This window comes from Psittacula echo, assembly GCF_963264785.1.
Source record: "Psittacula echo genome assembly, chromosome: 4".
NCBI lineage: Eukaryota > Metazoa > Chordata > Aves > Psittaciformes > Psittacidae > Psittacula > Psittacula echo.
In genome coordinates, this window is record NC_137738.1 from 53,297,597 (window position 1) to 53,316,382 (window position 18,786).

The window sequence follows — 18,786 nt, forward strand, 5'->3', positions numbered from 1 at the left end:
TTTTCTGCACAGCTGAAATGGAAAACCCCTCTTATTTCCCAACTCCCATTTTTCCATCCCAAACTTCCCTTAGCCATCTTAATAGAGCACAACCTGGTAAATATACAGAAAGGAAGATATTGACTGGAATGTAATCATTGAGAGCAATTAGATTTAAAATAGGTATCCTCTAATTTAAGACCATTAATCTTTCTGGACTTCCATTTATGGAAATGGATTTTAACAAGAATTCAAAGCATGAACTCAAAAAAAAATCCTTTTTGTAATGTAACCAGTAATAAACAAGCATTCATTCATCATGTAAGTATTTAAAGGAGTAACACGGCTCTTTGGAGGGCAATAAGAAGATGAGAAGAGTACCTCAGCAAAAGCTGTTAGCACTCGGAACACTCTGAAGTGCAAGATTAAGAGAAAACTTCAAAGTTTGCATGAAAGAAGGAGCACTACTCAGAGACAGCAAGCATTAATAAAGTGAATGGATACATTTAGTCATATGAAGACTGTTTATTCATAAGGTTCTCAGGAGATGTAGCAGGAGAAGCCTTATGTATCCAAACTTCAGATCTCAGATATACCAAGACTCGAAACTTGAAGAAGTGCTGGACCAAACTTTAAAGGTTTTCTCAATGCCAGATAAATCAGTATACTGGGCAATGTTTAATAAGAGTGGTTCCTAAAGCTAGGAAGGTTTTAAAGTCAATGTCACAAATATGTAAACCACTAATTTAAGATTTTAACAGCCAACAGGAAGTTACTTCTCTGAAAGAAAGAATTATAAAGAAGTATTTTTCATGTCTTTTAACTGCTGGGGCAACAAACTCTTGGTGAAAACTCGAATTTAGCAAATAAGCTAGAGCAGTGGGGTGCAATAGGTATCACAAGTGGCCACTTTTTGGAAAAAGAACATCAGCTTTTCACACAGCAATACTGCCCCAGTGTCTAAACACATCTTGCTTCCTTGTCCTAATACAAAACTGGGTGCCCAATTTGTCATTGCAGGCCCATAGAAACACTGGAGGAAATGCAGGCAAGGTTATTTGAAATTTACCTGCGAATGTTCTGTTTAAGGACCACTCTATGACAACCGTATATATGCATGTATGGGTGTAAGTATCTGGATATTCTTTTGTTCATTGTATATTTTGTGTGAGTTTCAGGGAGGATGGGGAACAGGAATGCTAAATCTTTCTAGTCACAGAAAGGAAAAAAAGAAAACCAACCCAGAACTATTTCATGTGCCATTTCTGTAACTGCTTAACAAAGATTCAGTTTTTACAGCTTAACAAAGATTCATTTTTTACTTCTTGAAGATAATAATGGATGACAGAAATGCGTTTGTAGAGTGCTTTTGATAAAAGTCTGGGAAGCATTTATATTGTAATCTAACTGTGATTTCATATGAACCAGAACTGATTTAAAACCAGCTAGATCGGAGACCGACACTTCTGTAATGTAGCAACACTCCTGAGTTTGGTCTAGCAGCATGACTGTAAGTTAGAAGTTATTTTACATAGGTTTTTTTTTTCCAGCCTGTGCTTACTCCTTCTTGTATAGTGATGCACCGTATTACAGCAAACTGAAAAATGGAGAACGTGGTTTTGTATGAGTTCTCCTAATACCTTCACTGAAGTTTTCTTTCAAACAAACGATTTCCATTATTGTGGTAACCCTCAACCCTGGTGGGCAGCTCAGCCCAACTCAGCCACTTGCTCATTCCCTCCCTGTTGGGAACTGAAAGGGTAAAAGTGAGAAAGCTCATGGGTAGAGATAAAGACATAAGACAAAGACTGTGCGTGCAAGCAAAGCAAACCAAGGAATTCGTTCACTCCTTCCCATTAGCAGGCAGGTTTTCAGCCATCCCCAGGAAAGTGAGGCTCCATCACACGTAATCATTATTTGGGAAGACAAAATGCCTTCACTCTAAACACACCCTACTTGCTTCTTCATCCAGCTTTTATTGCTGAGCACAGTATCATATGGTGTGGAATACCCCTTCAGTCAGTTAGAATCAGCAGTCCCACCTGTGTCCCATCCCAGCATGCTGGTGGGTCAGCATGAGAAACAGAAGAGGCCTTGATTGTGCAAGCACTGTAGAGCAATAGCTAAAACATCTCTGTGTTATCAGCACTGTTTTCATCACAAATCCAAAATACAGCACCATACAAGCTACCACAAAGAAAATTAACTCTATACCATCCAAAAAGAGGACAATTATCAGATGGAATTGAGGAGGAATATGGCAGTTGTTATGTACCTATTTCTGGGAATGAAAAAGATGGAAATTTCGTAAGCAAGCTAACCCAGAATTTCAGTGAATGTTTCTCTCCAGAAAACCAACTCTTGCTCGAATGCTTCATTTTGAAAGGGAGGGAAAATTTCATGCTGCAGTCCTAGTGAAAACCAGAGACTGTAATTGCATAATTCAAAATTGAAAGCAGTCATCTAGGAACTTGTAGTTAACAGTCTTTTTCTTTCTGAAATGATACATGCAACTGGAATTCAATGCCATCTTTAATAAAAATTATGTAATTAAAATCACAAACATACACAAAAGGTATATGTATAAAATCTGTGGTTTTGATCAAAACATTCAGGAAAGGGGTGATGGAAAATAAATGAATTAACTAAATAATCTTAGTTTTAGAGAAGGTCTGCATGGGTCCTAGTAATATTAATTAAACATTCATTCTTGATTATTTGAACATTTTCAAATCTGAAGGATGAATTTAGGAACTGGACAGTAGAAATCAGTGTGTCATCTCTGCTTAAGTCAGTCTTAGCATTTTTCTAGAAATTGCATTAAGAATAGCTAACATTTGACACTAAAGTTTAAAAATTTAGCCTTAAGCCTATTAGAAATGCCGAGTAAATATATATAATAAGGATTTTAAAAACTTTTTGGGTTTAGCAATATTCAAGTATTAATTTTGAACTTGGAGTTACCGGAAGAGCAGCTTTTCATAAGGCTTATTGCCAAAATTGCCATGGCTTACTGTCACAAACATGGAAGAACAGTGCAATTGCTTAAATAAGAAATTATGCAGTCTTAAGCCTACAATGTTTTCCAGGTCTGGAACATTTCCAATTAGGAGCCAATGAATATAGGTTTCCATGGTGATTTGCTAAAATGTGGAATGAACTTCATTTCAGGATAATTGCTACATATTTACAGCTGAAGTGCATCTTTCAGTTTCAGCCTAAGGTTTTTCAGGCCCTAATCACAGCTCTGGATCTGAATCTACTGATGAAACCTATAATAAAATGCAGGGATATCCTGCATTTGTTTGTGAGGCATGAGGGTTTACAAGAGACTGAATGTAATTTTCGTTAATTAATTTCATTCTTTTGGCTTTTGTTTGATTGTGTAATCTTTAAAGAAGCAGTACATATTCTACTTTAAAAAAAGAAACTTTAATAGAGAAACACTTCTTGCAACACTTGTGAAAGCAGCCAGTACTTTGATTATCTGTCAGTAACACAGAGCTGCATGCTCCTGTTATATTTTTCTCAAAACTTGTATGTATCTACAGTAATTGAATTTCACTATAGCTCTTTCATACCCTTCACTTCCATGTTTTACATCACAATACACTTGCAAGCAAAAAGTAACAGCTTTCTCTTTCACAATTTTATGGCACTGAGAATATGTGCAGCAATTAGACTGTAATAATAGATGTCAAATGCTTCTTTAACAGCAATTCTGAAAGCCATCTTTTCTTGGTGGAATGAATGACTATTTACAAATCCATTTATCTTAGAAATTCTAGTTGAAATTGAAGAGAAAGATTGACCTGCTTAATTAGGCCCTCCACCTGGTTCAAAGTTAAATGGCCTACTTCTCTGCTGAAGGAAGCTGACATAGTCCTTAGATTAGTTTATATCTAAATCTGGACAAAAACCTACTTACTTTTTCCACTGGTCTCTGAGCTGTGTAGCTGATCATAGGGAAAGAAAAATGCTATTTCTTTCAGCAACTAAAAATTTTTCCTTGAGCACATCTAGTAAGGGTTAATATCAGGGAATTCTTCAGTGACCCATTCATTGTCATGCTAAATCTGATTTCTGTAAATGAAGGCACAGATCCATCCTGGGGAAGTGAGAGACAGGCTGTCCCCACATGGCTGTGGGGATGGCCCTTGAGAAGGACACCAGAGTCAGCTGCAGGGCTGCTGAGCCCCAAGTGATTGCTCAGTATACTCCAAAATCGCACAATAATTACTGCATGTGAATACCTAAATGTTGTTTGTCATTATATGCTGCATTATGTTGGTATAGTATGAAGCTGAAGGTATCTGGGAAGATAGGATGGATTTTGAGACTTCTGATTTTTTAAGTTCTAAAGTATTTGTCATTCACTAAAGGATTAAGTTTTGTATAATTTTTCATTGTGTTATACGTGTGGAAACTTCTGATATTTTTCACTCCTTCCCTCCCTCCCTTCCTCCCTCCCTTCCTTCCTTCCTTCCTTCCTTCCTTCCTTCCTTCCTTCCTTCCTTCCTTCCTTCCTTCCTTCCTTCCTTCCTTCCTTCCTTCCTTCCTTCCTTCCTTCCTTCCTTCCTTCCTTCCTTCCTTCCTTCCTTCTTTCCTTCCTTCCTTCTTTCCTTCCTCCCTCCCTCCCTCCCTCCCTTCCTCCCTAACTTCTTCCCTTCCTCCCTCCCTCCCTCTCTCCCTTCCTTCCTCCCTAACTTCTTCCCTTCCTCCCTTCCTCCTTAACTTCTTCCCTTCCTCCCTTCCTCTCTCCCTCCCTCCCTTCCTCCCTTTTTCCCTTCCTTTCTTCCTCTCTTACTTCCTCCCTTCTTACTGCTGTAGCATAAAAGGCCCTTTATACAGAGATAGAAAAACTGCTAGACCAGATTGTTTAGAGCAATGACATTTTTGCAGGTTGAAAGGCAACAAAAGCGTGCTTGCAGTCGAAACCACAATGAACAATTTCTGAGACAAAACTCTGGTACCCATTTTATCTGACTAATGTGTCACAATGATCAGTAAAGTATGCAGTAATGAAATAACAGCTCTCTTAATCACTTGATTAAAGTTGCAGTAGGACTCTGTGCAAGGAGTTGTGAGCCAAATTAACATCTGGCATAAGAATAGAAAAAGAATAACTGAAGGTAAGTAGATGTCTTTGAAACAGGAAATTATGTTCCTCCTGTGATTATTTAAATCTGTTTTCTGAATATTTTTGATTCGTTTTTCCTTAAAACTTGCAAAAGAAAATAAGCATGTGTTTTGAGGAAAAACAGAAATGGAAATAACATGTAAATGGATTTGATCTGGTGACAAGCTTAGCACTGCAATGAAATATTAAATGTACATAGTTTTTGTCAGATATTCTGAACCATAGATGAAAAAGTATTTCTGTTAAATGTTTATTAAAGAGTAAAAGGTGATCAAAGAAATAACAAGAAACAGTGTGATAGCTTGAGACCAATGAAATCTGTTTTTTTTTTAATTTGGTTTTCCAAATTCTCTTGTTTAGTAATGGATAACTTTAGTAAATATATATAAATATATATCCTCTCTGGTTTTTTGTTTCTCGTGCCTAAAAATGATAAAAATTTTATCTCATAATGCAGAACTTTCCGAACTACCAATGAAAAGCAGCCTGTAAAAGACATATAAATTATGACCAAAGTTTGTGTATTTTCTACATTTTATTTTTTGTTAATCATGAAAGTTCAGTGTTATATGCTGGCTGAGAATATGAAAAGTGTTTTGTTAAGTTATATACAGCTTCATAGTATTTTTTCTGAGTGGATTTCTGTTCTGGCACAAAATTATTATTTTAGAGCAGGAAAAAGTAGTTTCTTCTGGTGTTTTTGCTGAAAGAAGAAACTTCAAACAAGTAAGTGGGGCTACCTTTCACATCTCCATGTAGGAGATACAAGTTGAAAAATGATAATAGGACCACTGGACACTGTCCAGCATTGTCTCTGAAAGCTACTGAGACTGTATATTAATTAGCATACATCAAGTTTAATCACACATGGCAAGCTGTGCCTCTAAGGAGTTCAAGTTTGTCATGATGCCTTCCCAGGATATATTTATGGATGCTTTACCTTGTCATTTAAGTTGAAAGTACTGAATTCGTGGTTAGAAATACACATTGGTGAAAAGTACTAAAAAAAAGTTTGAATACTCTCCGAAAATCTGACAATACTGTCTGAAATCTGCTTATCCAGTGGCAAATAATTCCTATTCCTTCGAGCTATTAGAAACCTTTACTTTTTCCTATCAGTTTTTTGTAAAGTGTTTGAAAACTCACTAATTTTTCCTGATTGAAGAATTCCCAAAGCTTATAGACAGCCTGGTGAGCTACTGTTCAACACATTTTAAATCTATATTCTTTCCAACTGCCATGTTCTTTTGTAATCTGGGTTCAAAATATAAACACTAATGGAAATAGGATGATTATTATTAGAGTTCTGGTATTCTTATAAATATGATTCAGAAATGAAAATACATTTTTACACTTGCATGAGAAAGAAGGTGTGAGATTTTACATAATAGCAATTCCTTCTATTTCAATAATAATAAAAAAAAAAAAATCTGAATATTTTTCTCTCTAAAACCCATTGTTCAGATCCCCATCTGAAATTCTGCTCATTTGACAGAAGGGCATGTTGGACATTGTCAGGAATGTAGCCCTTAAGATTTGTGCAGTGATAACATGGAAAATGAATGTGAAACTCAGATGTTAGCATTTACCGTGATGCTATTTCAGTTTTGTTGTGTGTCATTGATTATTTTTCCTTTTTTGATATTTAAATTAAGGAAGCTTTCTAGTTTTTTTTCCTACATTCTTCTTTAGAGATTCCTGGATACGTTTTGAGATTTATGTCTATTTGACCTTGTATTTTACTTGATTTGATTTAATGATAATAGATTGGGAGAATGGTTAATGCATTAATATATAAGAACATGAGACTGCTAATCTAACATAATGAATGATGACAAAAAGGGCATATTCCAATCTGAATATTATTTTCTTTCTGTATTAAATGAAAAAAAAAAAAGATAATTGAGGAAAACAGAGAAGAAAAGTAAGTCTTGCCTATTTGGCATGACCAAGACAATTCTTGTGACTCAGAAACTAAGGAAAACAGAAGCAGGCAGGCTTTTTACAAACTTCACAGCAGTATGTTGGGGACAGAGGTAAACAGAGCATGGCAGGCACGTGACTGATCGGGGCCATCTCAGTGCCCACAGTGGGGATCACTGGAGGTGGACAGGCATCGTTTTCAGCTATCTTCTAGGAGTGTCAAATGTGTCCAGGGGTTTATTATTAGCTATTACAATTTCTCAGATTAGTATGCAACTGGAAATTGAGTGATCCTGCATCACCATAAAGACTTTTAGACTTCTTTGGAATTTGTCATTCAGTCATTAATTTCATATTATTTCTAATAGTTTGGCTTCGGAAAGACTTTCAGAATGTACATACTAGTGCTGTTTTTTAACACTGCATAATATGATTGCTGAGGGGAGAAATCCTCTGTGCTCAGGGTCCTGTAGCACTTCCTGGATCCTGATTCTTATTTCAACCAGGATGTTCAGGGGATGCTGTTCTTTAGATTAAATAAGTTGTTTCTGTTACAGGGCTGACAAGAATCACTCAGTATCAAGGTGCCTGCTATGATTCCATAGTACTGACCCTCCTACTTGAGAATTACCACTCTTAAGTTACACGTTTTCTTATCCTTGGCTCAAAACAGGGAAATAAAGTGACCTATGCTTGGTTGTTTTTTTTTTCCCTAGATTTCCCATTCACTGAGAATCTTTCTGGAAGGGCTCAATCACAAGTTGTACTGCGTATCTTAGAGTTTCTGGGAGTTGGAATTCCATTCCTCATTTTCTTTAGCCTGTGTGCAGGACAGTAAACAAATGCTGATGGCCAGTGATGACCACTTTGGTGAAACTCCATCTCCACCAACCGTTTATGTCAGCACACTATAAAATTACTTGGCAGGGAGAAGAAATAGTGAGCAACACAGTTAGTTATCCAGTGTGGGTGAATAAATACAGTCACTTACTTAATGCTAATGTATGTTCAATATGCTAGTCTTGAGCAGTAAATGGAAAATGTGCACAGTTTTGATCTAACATGGAAGAAATGTTCAGTACTGAAATATGCTTGGAGTTTGAAGCACTGAAAAAAACCAAGTAGAGATATTTGTCTCATTTATAGCAAAATTCTCATCCTTTCTTTTTCATGTGTAACCTTTTCTTTAGACAGATTCTGTTCCTTTGGAATTTAAGAACAAGGTTCTTATAGACTTGAAGATATAGTTATTAATGAAAAATGACAGATCAACCATTACTTGTGAAAGAAATAGCAAAAGAATAAAGTTCTGATATGGCTACTTAAGATTTGGGAGGAAAAGATGAAAAAATCTCTATTTTATATCTGTTGTGATTGCATACTCAAAAAGCAATCACTCTTTCAAAGTTGCCAGACTCAAATAAATTTCAAATACATTTTAGTGAATGTGACATAAGGTATTTCCTAGTCTTTACTGCCTACATAATACATCATAAAAGTCTCTATGTGGAATACTGACACTTATGCAGAACAAGCGGAATCTGGGTGCTTGAACTTCTAAGACGGTTTTTTTCATGTCTGCCATTGTTTTTCTTCGTCCAGCTGCCCAGAACTGAACATCTGGTTGTCACTAACACATGAGAAATTAATCTCTTATTACTCAAGCTGTTATATTCTGTTACTAGAAAACCTAAAAATATCATAAAAAATGTCCAGTGGAAAAAAAGTTATAGTCTGACAACAATGAATACCATGAAGCGCATGTGATGCTGCTGCTGCTTTATTTTCTCTAATCATAGAATCATAGAATAGCTAGGGTTGGAAAGGACCTTAAGATCATTAAGTTCTAACTCCCCTGCCATGGGCAGGGACACCTTGCACTAAACCATGCCACCCAAGGCTCTGTCCAAACTGGACTTGAACACCACCAGGGATGGAGCATCCACAACATCCTTGGGCAACCCATTCCAGTGCCTCACCACCCTTACAGTAAAGAATTTCTTCCTTAGATCCAATCCAAACTTCCCCTGTTTAAGTTTTAACCTGTTAACCCTTGTCCTATCACTATAGTCCCTAATGAATAGTTTGTCCCCAGCATCCTTGTAGGCCCCCTTCAGATACTGGAAGGCTGCTATGAGGGCTCCACACAGCCTTCTCTTCTCCAGGCTGAACAGCCCCAACTTTCTCAACCTATCTTCATACAGGAGGTGCTCCAGTCCCTTGATCATTGTCACGACCCTCCTCTGGACTTGTTCCAACAGCTCCATGTCCTTGGTGTCATCGGCAAACTTGCTGAGGGTGCACTCAATCCCACTGTCCATGTCACCGACAAAGATGTTGAACAAGACCAGTCCAACACCGATCCCTGAGGGACACCACTCATTACTGGTCTCCCCCCGGACATTGAGCCATTGACCACAACTCTTTGCGTGGGGCCATCCAGCCAGTTCTTTATCCACCGAGTGGTCCACCCATCAAATTGATGTCTCTCCAATTTAGAGACAAGGATGTTGTACGGGACAGTGTCAAATGCTTTGCACAAGTCCTGGTAGATGACATCAACTGCTTTACCCCTGTCCATCAGTTCTGTAGCCTCATCATAGAAGGTCACCAAATTGGTCAGGCAGGGTTTCCCCTTAGTGAAGCCATGCTGGCTGTCCCCAAACACCTTGCTGTTTTTCATGTGCCTTAGCATGCCTTCCAGGAGAATCTGCTCCAAGGTTTTGCCAGGCACAGAGGTGAGACTGACTGGTCTGCAATTCCCCGGGCCATCCATTTTCCCCTTCTTGAAAATGGGGGTTATATTTCCCTTTTTTCTGCCATTGGGAACTTCACCTGACTGCCATGATTTTTCAAATATGATGGCCAGTGGCTTAGCAACTTCATTTGCCAGCTCCTTCAGGATCCGTGGATGGATTTCATCAGCTCCCATAGACTTGTGCATGTTTAGGTTTTTAAGATGGTCTCGAACCAGATCCTCTCCTACAGTGGGCCTAAGGTCTTCATTCTCACAGTCCCTGCGTCTGCCTTCCAAGACTTGGGTGGTGCAGTCAGAGCCTTTGCCAGTGAAGACTGAGGCAAAGAAGTCATTAAGAACCTCAGCCTTCTCAAATCCAGGGTAGACAGTTCTCCTGATAGCTTCTGGAAGGGGCCTACGTTGTCCCTAGTCTGTCTTTTATTCGCTATGTACCTATAGAATCCCTTTCTGTTATCTTTCACATCCCTAGCCAAGTTTAATTTTAACTGGGCCTTAGCTTTCCTCACCTGGTCCCTAGCTTCCCAGACAACATCCCTGTATTCTTCCCAGGCCGCCTGTCCTTGCTTCCACCTTTTATAAGCCTCTTTTTTGCTTTGAATTTTCCCGAGCAGCTCCTTATCCATCCAAGGAGGTCTCCTGTCCCTCCTGCTGCAGTTCCTTCTAGTTGGGATGCAACACTCCTGAGCTTGGAGCAGGTGATCCTTGAGTATCAACCAACAGTCTTGGGCCCCCCTGCCCTCTAGGGCCATATCCCATGGAACCTTACTAAGCAGGTTCCTGAAGAGGCCAAAGTCTGCTCTCTTGAAGTTCAGGGCAGTGAGCTTGCTGCAGGCTCTTCTCACTGTCCTGAGGATCTCAAATTTGACCATCTCATGATCGCTGCATCCAAGGCTTGCCCTGGAGCGTCAGATTTCCAATGAGCCCTTCCCTGTTGGTGAGCACGAGGTCAAGCATGGCACCTCTCCTTGTCGGCTCCTCTATTACTTGCAGAAGGAAGTTGTCTTGCACACAATCGAGGAACCTCCTGGACTGCTTGTGCCGGGCCATACCCTCCTTCCAACAGGTATCAGAGTGGTTGAAGTCCCCCATGAGAACAAGGGCCTGCGAGAGTGAGGCTTTTCCTGATTAGAAATTATTAGAAAGTATGATGCCAGTCCTGATACATTGAAATAAATGGTTTCTAACCTATTTGAAGTCTTTCTTTAAACCCACAGAAGTCTAGTTGTGGAGTGTGGTGATGTGCTCTACAACTCAAAACTTCGATAAGGTCAAGGAAGGTCTGTTCCTCTTGATCTGTAACTAACTCCTGTTAAGGTAAAGTGAAAACTTGCGTGTGCCATTTAAAATTAATTGATGAGCCAACAGTTAGAAAGGCACATCATCCTCTGCTAGGGTGGGATTCACAATTTCTGACAAGCCATTTGAATAAGGATACAAATGTGTATTTGTTCACTAGTGAAATGGTCACAGAAACTATTCTCCAAATCTAATACCAGACTCTTCTATAAAAATGTGGGCATATGTGAGGACAGTGTCTTAGCACCAGCCTAGTATCTTGCAATGCTTCTTGCTCAGTTCTCTGAGCTTACTTTTGTTACATTGTCCTGGTAAGTTTAGAAATTCCACTCTAAAACAGGATTCTAGCACTGGAGATTTTAAAAGATTTTTGAGATTTTAAAGTTACATTTGACTTTTTCCTGAGTAAATTTTACAGGCATATGTTATTTTTATCTCGTTTCTTCTTTGCAGGGCATGAGAGTTTGTTTCCACAGTCTATTCTCTCTGTATTTCTCTCATATTATCTGAGAGGTCAGGTACAGAAATGAGGACTCTGTTGCAGGGTGGTGAAACCCATCTTTTTAACAAAATATTAAGCTCTGTCCTTCTGGATTTAGGTTTGGAGAAATACAAAAATTAAGAAAACCAAACCAAAACCAAACCAAAACCCAAAAAAGAACAAAAAACAAACAAACAAAACCCCACAAACAAACAAACAAACAAAAAACCCAAAAAAATCCACCCCAAAAAACCACAACAAAACCACCAAAACAAAAGAAAATGTAAATCCCTTTCAGGTATTTAGTATTGAACTACTCAATAATGACCTGACAGGAGACTGCTAAAAACTAATCCTTTGCCTTCAAACTTTCCTCTTCATTCCAAGTAATTTTTTAGTTCCTTTTTAGTTGTATTAATAGTTCTAATAAAAAAAAATAAGATAATTATATATTAACTATAAGCCCAGTCAGCTTCTAACCACCAAAGACTTACATGGATAGTGGGTAGGATGAGTACCTAATGATTTAGTCTTTAGTCAGTGAAAATTAATAAGACTATTTATATTCAGTTCTCAAATATCCCAAGACATTTTCAGCCAAGTGGTCTGTGCATATTTAAAACAGAGAGAGAGAGAGCTTACATATTTTTATTTTAGGAAGAAATACTGCAGAAATTGATTCATGAACTCATTCTATCTTAGTGCAAAGAATACATGTCAAGTTGAAATCTTCAGTGATTTCAGCAATAGACAAAATTATTACTGTAACTTTTAAAAGGAACCTTGTCAGTATCAGAGTCATCTTCAGTATGCTCTAAGTCATAAGAATAATTTGAGTCATGGGTAAACTATGTGTAAGAATCTGCAGTCCTGAGAGAAGGCTTAAATGAAGGACAAGGCCACAGGACTGTTTTTGAAGAGAATATTTCTATTTATCACAATTCCCATGAAAGATTTTTTCCATCTTTGAAAAGTGTTAGACTGCAATGAAGTGTGACATGGATACGTTAATACCACTACTCATCCACATCAAAGTTAAAACTTGGTACATGTCAGCTCCTTACAGTGAGAGCAAGAGTAGCTTCATAGGTCACTTTGGTCCTGATATGCAGCATTAGACATTTTGTTACTAGACTGTATTAAAGTTTTTGCAATGGAAGACCATCGTAGCTCTGTACACCCAATCAGTGGTGTTATAGCAAAAAACTTTTCCGTGGAATTTTTTGCTAGTCCCCACCACTGACCATCAGGGCTCCTATAATCCTAAGGTGAAATCGGTGAGCTCAGCTCGCTCCTTGAAATGCCTGTACACCAATGCCCGCAGCATGGGAAATAAGCAGGAGGAGTTGGAGACCTGTGTTAAGTCAGGAGATTATGATCTGGTGGCAATTACAGAGACGTGGTGGGACAGCTCACATGACTGGAATATATTCATGGAGGGCTATGTCCTTTTCAGGAAAGACAGGCCAGCCAGGCGGGGTGGTGGGGTTGCTCTTTATGTGCGAGAGCAGCTACAATGTACTGAGTTCTGTCCAGGAACAGGGGATGAGCGAGTTGAGAGTCTGTGGGTGAGAATTAAGGGGCAGGCTGGCAGGGGCGATACTGTTGTGGGTGTCTGTTACAGGCCACCAGATCAGGGTGAGGAAGTTGACGAGGCCTTCTACAGGCAGCTGAGAGCGGCCTCACAGTCACAGGACGTGGTCGTCGTGGGGGATTTTAACTTCCCTGATGTTTGCTGGAAGGACTACTCAGCAACCCAGCCACAGTCCAGGAAGTTCCTCCAGTGTATGGATGATAACTTCCTCATCCAAATGGTGGATGAGCCAACCAGGAGAGGAGCGCTGCTGGATCTCCTCCTCACTAACAAGGAGGGTCTGGTCGAAGCAGTAAAGGTTGAGGGCTGCCTTGGTTGCAGCGACCATGAGATGGTGGAATTCAGGATCTTGTGTGGTAGGACCAGTACAATAGCAAGTAGAATTGCAACCCTGGACTTTAGCAGGGCAAACTTTGGCCTTTTCAAGCAATTGCTAGGGGAAGTCCCATGGGCAAGGCTGCTTGAAGGTAAAGGGGCCCAAGATAGTTGGTTGGCATTCAAGGACTGCTTATTCCGAGCTCAAGAGCAGAGCATCCTGACACGTAGGAAGTCAAGGAAGAGGACCAGAAGACCTGCGTGGTTAAATAAGGAACTGCTGGGTATGCTCAAGTGGAAGAGGAGAGTTTATAGGTCATGGAAGGAGGGGCTGGCCACTTGGGAGGAATATAAGGCTGCTGCTAGAGGATGTAGGAAGGCAGCTAGGATGGCTAAGGCCTCCTTAGAATTAAATCTGGCAAGAGGGGTCAAGGACAGCAGAAAGAGCTTTTTCAAATACGTGGCAGATAAAACTAACACCAGAGGCAAGGTTGGCCCACTGGTGAACGGGATGGGTGCCCTGGTGACAGAAGATACAGAGATGGCAGAGTTATTGACTGCCTTCTTTGTCTCTGTTTACTCTGCCGGAGGCAGTCGTGAAGAGCCCTGTACCCCTGTGACCTCAGATGAAGTCAGGTCAACGGAGCAGTTTGCCTTAGTCAATGAGGAATGGGTTAGAGACCAGTTGAGCAATCTGGACATCCATAAATCCATGGGTCCAGATGGGATGCACCCGCGGGTGCTGAGGGAACTGGCGGAAGTCATTGCTAGACCACTCTCCATCATCTTTACCAAGTCTTGGGAAACGGGAGAGGTGCCTGAGGACTGGAGGAAAGCAAATGTCACTCCAGTCTTCAAAAAGGGCAAGAAGGAGGACCCGGGTAACTATAGACCGGTCAGCCCCACCTCCATCCCTGGGAAAGTGATGGAACACCTTATCCTTGGTGCCATCTTAAGGCAATATCAAGGATAAGAGGGTTATGAGGGGCAGTCAACATGGCTTTACCAAGGGGAAGTTGTGCTTGACCAACCTCATAGCCTTTTATGAGGAAATAACATTGTGGATGGATGATGGCAGAGCGGTGGATGTGGTCTACCTTGACTTCAGCAAAGCATTTGACACAGTCTCCCACAGCATCCTCATAGCTAAACTGAGGAAGTGTGGCCTGGATGATCAGGTAGTGAGGTGGACTGCAAACTGGCTGAAGGACAGAAGCCAGAGAGTTGTAGTCTATGGGGCGGAGTCTAGTTGGAGGCCTGTATCTAGTGGAGTGCCTCAAGGGTCAGTACTGGGACCAGTATTATTTAATATATTCATCAATGATTTAGATGAGGGAATTGAGTGTACTGTCAGCAAGTTTGCTGATGACACTAAGCTGGGAGGAGTGGCTGACACGCCAGAAGGCTGTGCTGCCGGGCTGGAGAGTTGGGCAGGGAATAACTTGATGAAATATAACAAGGGAAAGTGTAGAGTCCTGCATCTGGGCAGGAACAGCCCCAGGTTCCAGTATAGGTTGGGGAACGACCTGTTAGAGAGCAGTGTAGGGGAGAGGGACCTGGGGGTCCTAGTGGACGGCAGGATGACCATGAGCCAACACTGTGCCCTTGTGGCCGAGAAGGCCAATGGCATCCTGGGGTGTATTAGAAGGGGGGTGGTCAGTAGGTCGAGAGAGGTCCTCCTTCGCCTCTACTCTGCCCTGGTGAGACCGCACCTGGAATATTGTGTCCAGTTCTGGGCCCCTCAGTTCAAGAAGGACAGGGACCTGCTGGAGAGAGTCCAGCGCAGGGCAACTAAGATGATTAAGGGAGTGGAGCATCTCCCTTATGAGGAAAGGCTGAAGGAGCTGGGTCTCTATAGTTTGGAGAAGAGGAGACTGAGGGGTGACCTTATTAGTGTATATAAATATATAAAGGGGGAGTGTCATGAGGATGGAGCCAGGCTCTTCTCAATGGCAAACAATGATAGGACAAGGGGTAATGGGTACAAACTGGAACACAAGAGGTTCCACTTAAACTTGAGAAGAAACTTCTTCTCAGTGAGGGTGACGGAACACTGGAACAGGCTGCCCAGGGAGGTTGTGGAGTCTCCTTCTCTGGAGACATTCAAAACCCGCCTGGACACATTCCTGTGTAACCTCATCTAGGTGTTCCTGCTCTGGCAGGGGGACTGGACTAGATGATCTTTTGAGCTCCCTTCCAATCTCTAGCATACTGTGTAGCAGTTTCTTCAGAATGATGAATCTTCCCTTCTTATGCAAATTTTAATTTGATTTTTGACTTTGTCTTTCATTTAGTTTTTAGTCTCCACGTTAGATATATTTTGTGTTGTGCTGATCATCTTCTGTCTAAGCAACCATGCCACAGGTAACTGTACAGCTCATTTCTAATGGCCCTTGCAAGGCAAAGCAATCCACTGTTTTTCATCAGACTGTTTATATGGGAATCCACCTTATTTCTATACACCTAAAGAATAGGTTTGTCTGGATAGTGGAGGGCTTTCACTGAAGCAACAGGGCTCAAATGGTAGCAGTCTGGTGGTCTTCAAAGGTAACAACTGCTACTGGTATTGGCGCTCCCAAATAGGTAAGGCAAAACCAGAGAATGCAGATCTGTAGTATCACTCAGAACAGCTAGCCAGCCTCTTCTAGCCCGTCTGTCCTTGCAACATACTCAAACTGCCGGAGGACAGGGGCAACTGCATGAGAAATATCAGGGCAATATTTTGTTCCAGAATTTCTTTTGTGTCAGATGATTTATAAAGCTAAAGGAATAAATGGTAAGTTCAAGGGATTTTTAATAAAGACTTTGAGGTAGACTAGTGAAATAAGGATATCAAGAGAGACTAACTTCATCTCAAACTAAATGACAGAAACAATCTGACATTGTAAAGATTCAGGGGATGTTTAAAACTCTGGAAGACAAAAGATCTAATTTGTGAATGCTAGGTTTTCCAGAGGGAAATAAGAAAGAAAAGAGACTGTTATTTTGTAAATATCTTTTAAAGGAAATCTTTGCAATTAAGTATGTGTGTTCCTGTTTTTGCAATAAAAAGGCAAATCCTTCTGCTGAGAAGTCATCAAGTAGAGGGATAGTAGATTTTCTGATCCTCCAAAATATGGTGAAGGTTTTAAAATTTCCCAGGAAAGGAATGTAGATTAGATATTGACCTGTGAAGCAGCTGGGGTTTATTGACACAATCTGACCAATGAACTGATATTTTGGCTATGGAATGATTTTTCTAGCAGCAGTAGAAAAACATCAGTCTGCTCACATCAAGTATCCTCTTTTAATGCTGTTCTTTTGGTAATTCCTTGGTGGATATGGCCAGACAGTTTGTTTCTATACTGTGCTAGATTCATGTGGTAGATTTACTCCCCTTTTTATGAGGGTATTCTTGAGAATGTTCTCTGCAAAATTAATTTATGAGCTTCACAGCAGCCAAAGATGTAAAAAGCAAAGCAGGTGCACTTTTTCTGTTACCAGCGTGCCTTGGCAAATTTGGATCGCAAGGACTTTCATGCTAGATTATCTTAAATTTCAAATTATGCATTTTCTTTGTCCTTTTCCAAGTCATAAAGGATGGGAGAAAACTAAGCATGCCACCCTTATTTTTCATATACTGGTATATCATGTCCTTTTGGATTTGCATTTTGGCATTCAGGTTTTCTAAACATACTTTCTGTTACAACCAAGTTTGGTTCTTTCATTTTGAATAAGTACGAAATGCTGGACTATTTTTTAGCACTGATCAGGTGTGAGCAGCATCTGCTCTGTGATCAGGTGTGAGCCATCTGCTCTGACAACCAGCAAAATTGCAATTGCCACTGGAATTCCTCCGCCTTAATGACGTCATATTTCTTGCCTGTGGCAGGGAGGCTAGAACTAGGTGATCTTTAATGTCCCTTCCAACCCAAACCCTTCTATGATTCTATAATTCAATATTGTGAATGTCAGAAGGCTCAGGCAGAATATTCCCATCACCAGTGGCTCCTTCTGAACGACTTCAAAATATGCTCCTTTATTCTGTGTGTCTTAAGTATGAACAGTATAAAGACAAGGCATATATATTTAATTTTGCCCTACTGGTTGTGAATGCAAAAAATAACAGCTTGATTTGAAAGGGGAACCTTTAAAAACTCTTTCAAGACTGAAGTGTTCATACAAATCACTGTGTTAATTATATATCCTAAAAAATATGCAAATAATCTTTAGTGGTGAATTAATCAATGTTAATCACTTGAAAAATAGCTTTTAAGTGGTTTCTTTATAAAAATCTGTCAAAGTATTTAATATTCTCATGGTGAGCTTACATTTCAATAGTTCTGTTTTATTTCTTTTTAATAGTGACAGATGGATACTCCCAATGTTATTTTGGTGTTGAGCAACAGACACAGTAGGTGATCACAGGTGTAAACTTCTTACACTGGGTTCCAGATTCTTGCAAAGGTTTGTAAAATAATTATTTAGATTTCACCTCTTAATGTTTTATTTTAGAAACCTATGGCACAACAAAGATCTTCCTAATGGTGATGTAAAAAGTGTATCAACTAAAGTGAAACACATTCAGGTTAGGCACTTGACCTCTTCTTTAGAATTGTGGACATAAATTTTTGTCTAATCTGAAAATGTGGTAGAAAACAGCTCTCAAGACCAGGGCATGGAAACACATTTGGATAACTTTCTGTTCATAAATTATTTGGCATACAGGTATCTATTTACTCTGTCAAAGGTGTGTTTATTTCAAATGCCTCCTCTGATGAAGGTTAGCACAAATGTAGAAAGTGAGATGTCCAGGTCTTAATCCTTGCTAGGCCTCCCTCCAGCTCTGCTGTAGCAGTAGACCCTGTGCTTTGAAACACCCCTAGACCCAGGAACCACAACATGGCTACTGTTCAAGCTGGGGCTACATATATTTCTGCATCTGGGCCCCTGCTTGAACTCCTGAGTCCCAAAATTTTCCAGTATTTTCACTTGGGATTTACGTAAACACAATCCCACACATCTAGGCATCTATTACAGCCTCTCCCAGAACACACCCAGAAAGTGATGGCAGAAAGTTTTAAGCATCCTCTCAGCTCAGTTTTTAACAGCAGGCTGTTCTGATTAAATGTTTAGGTAGATTTGGAGTGATGTAAAAGTTCTTACCCCACAGTAACACATGGCTTATGCATTGGTTACACACAGCAGATCAGGATCTAGCCAAGACCTAAATGAAAATTATTAGCGTAGTATAACTGTAAAAATTGAATCCTTAGAAATTCTCTAGAAATCTATTTGATGTGTGTGCGTGGAATGCATTT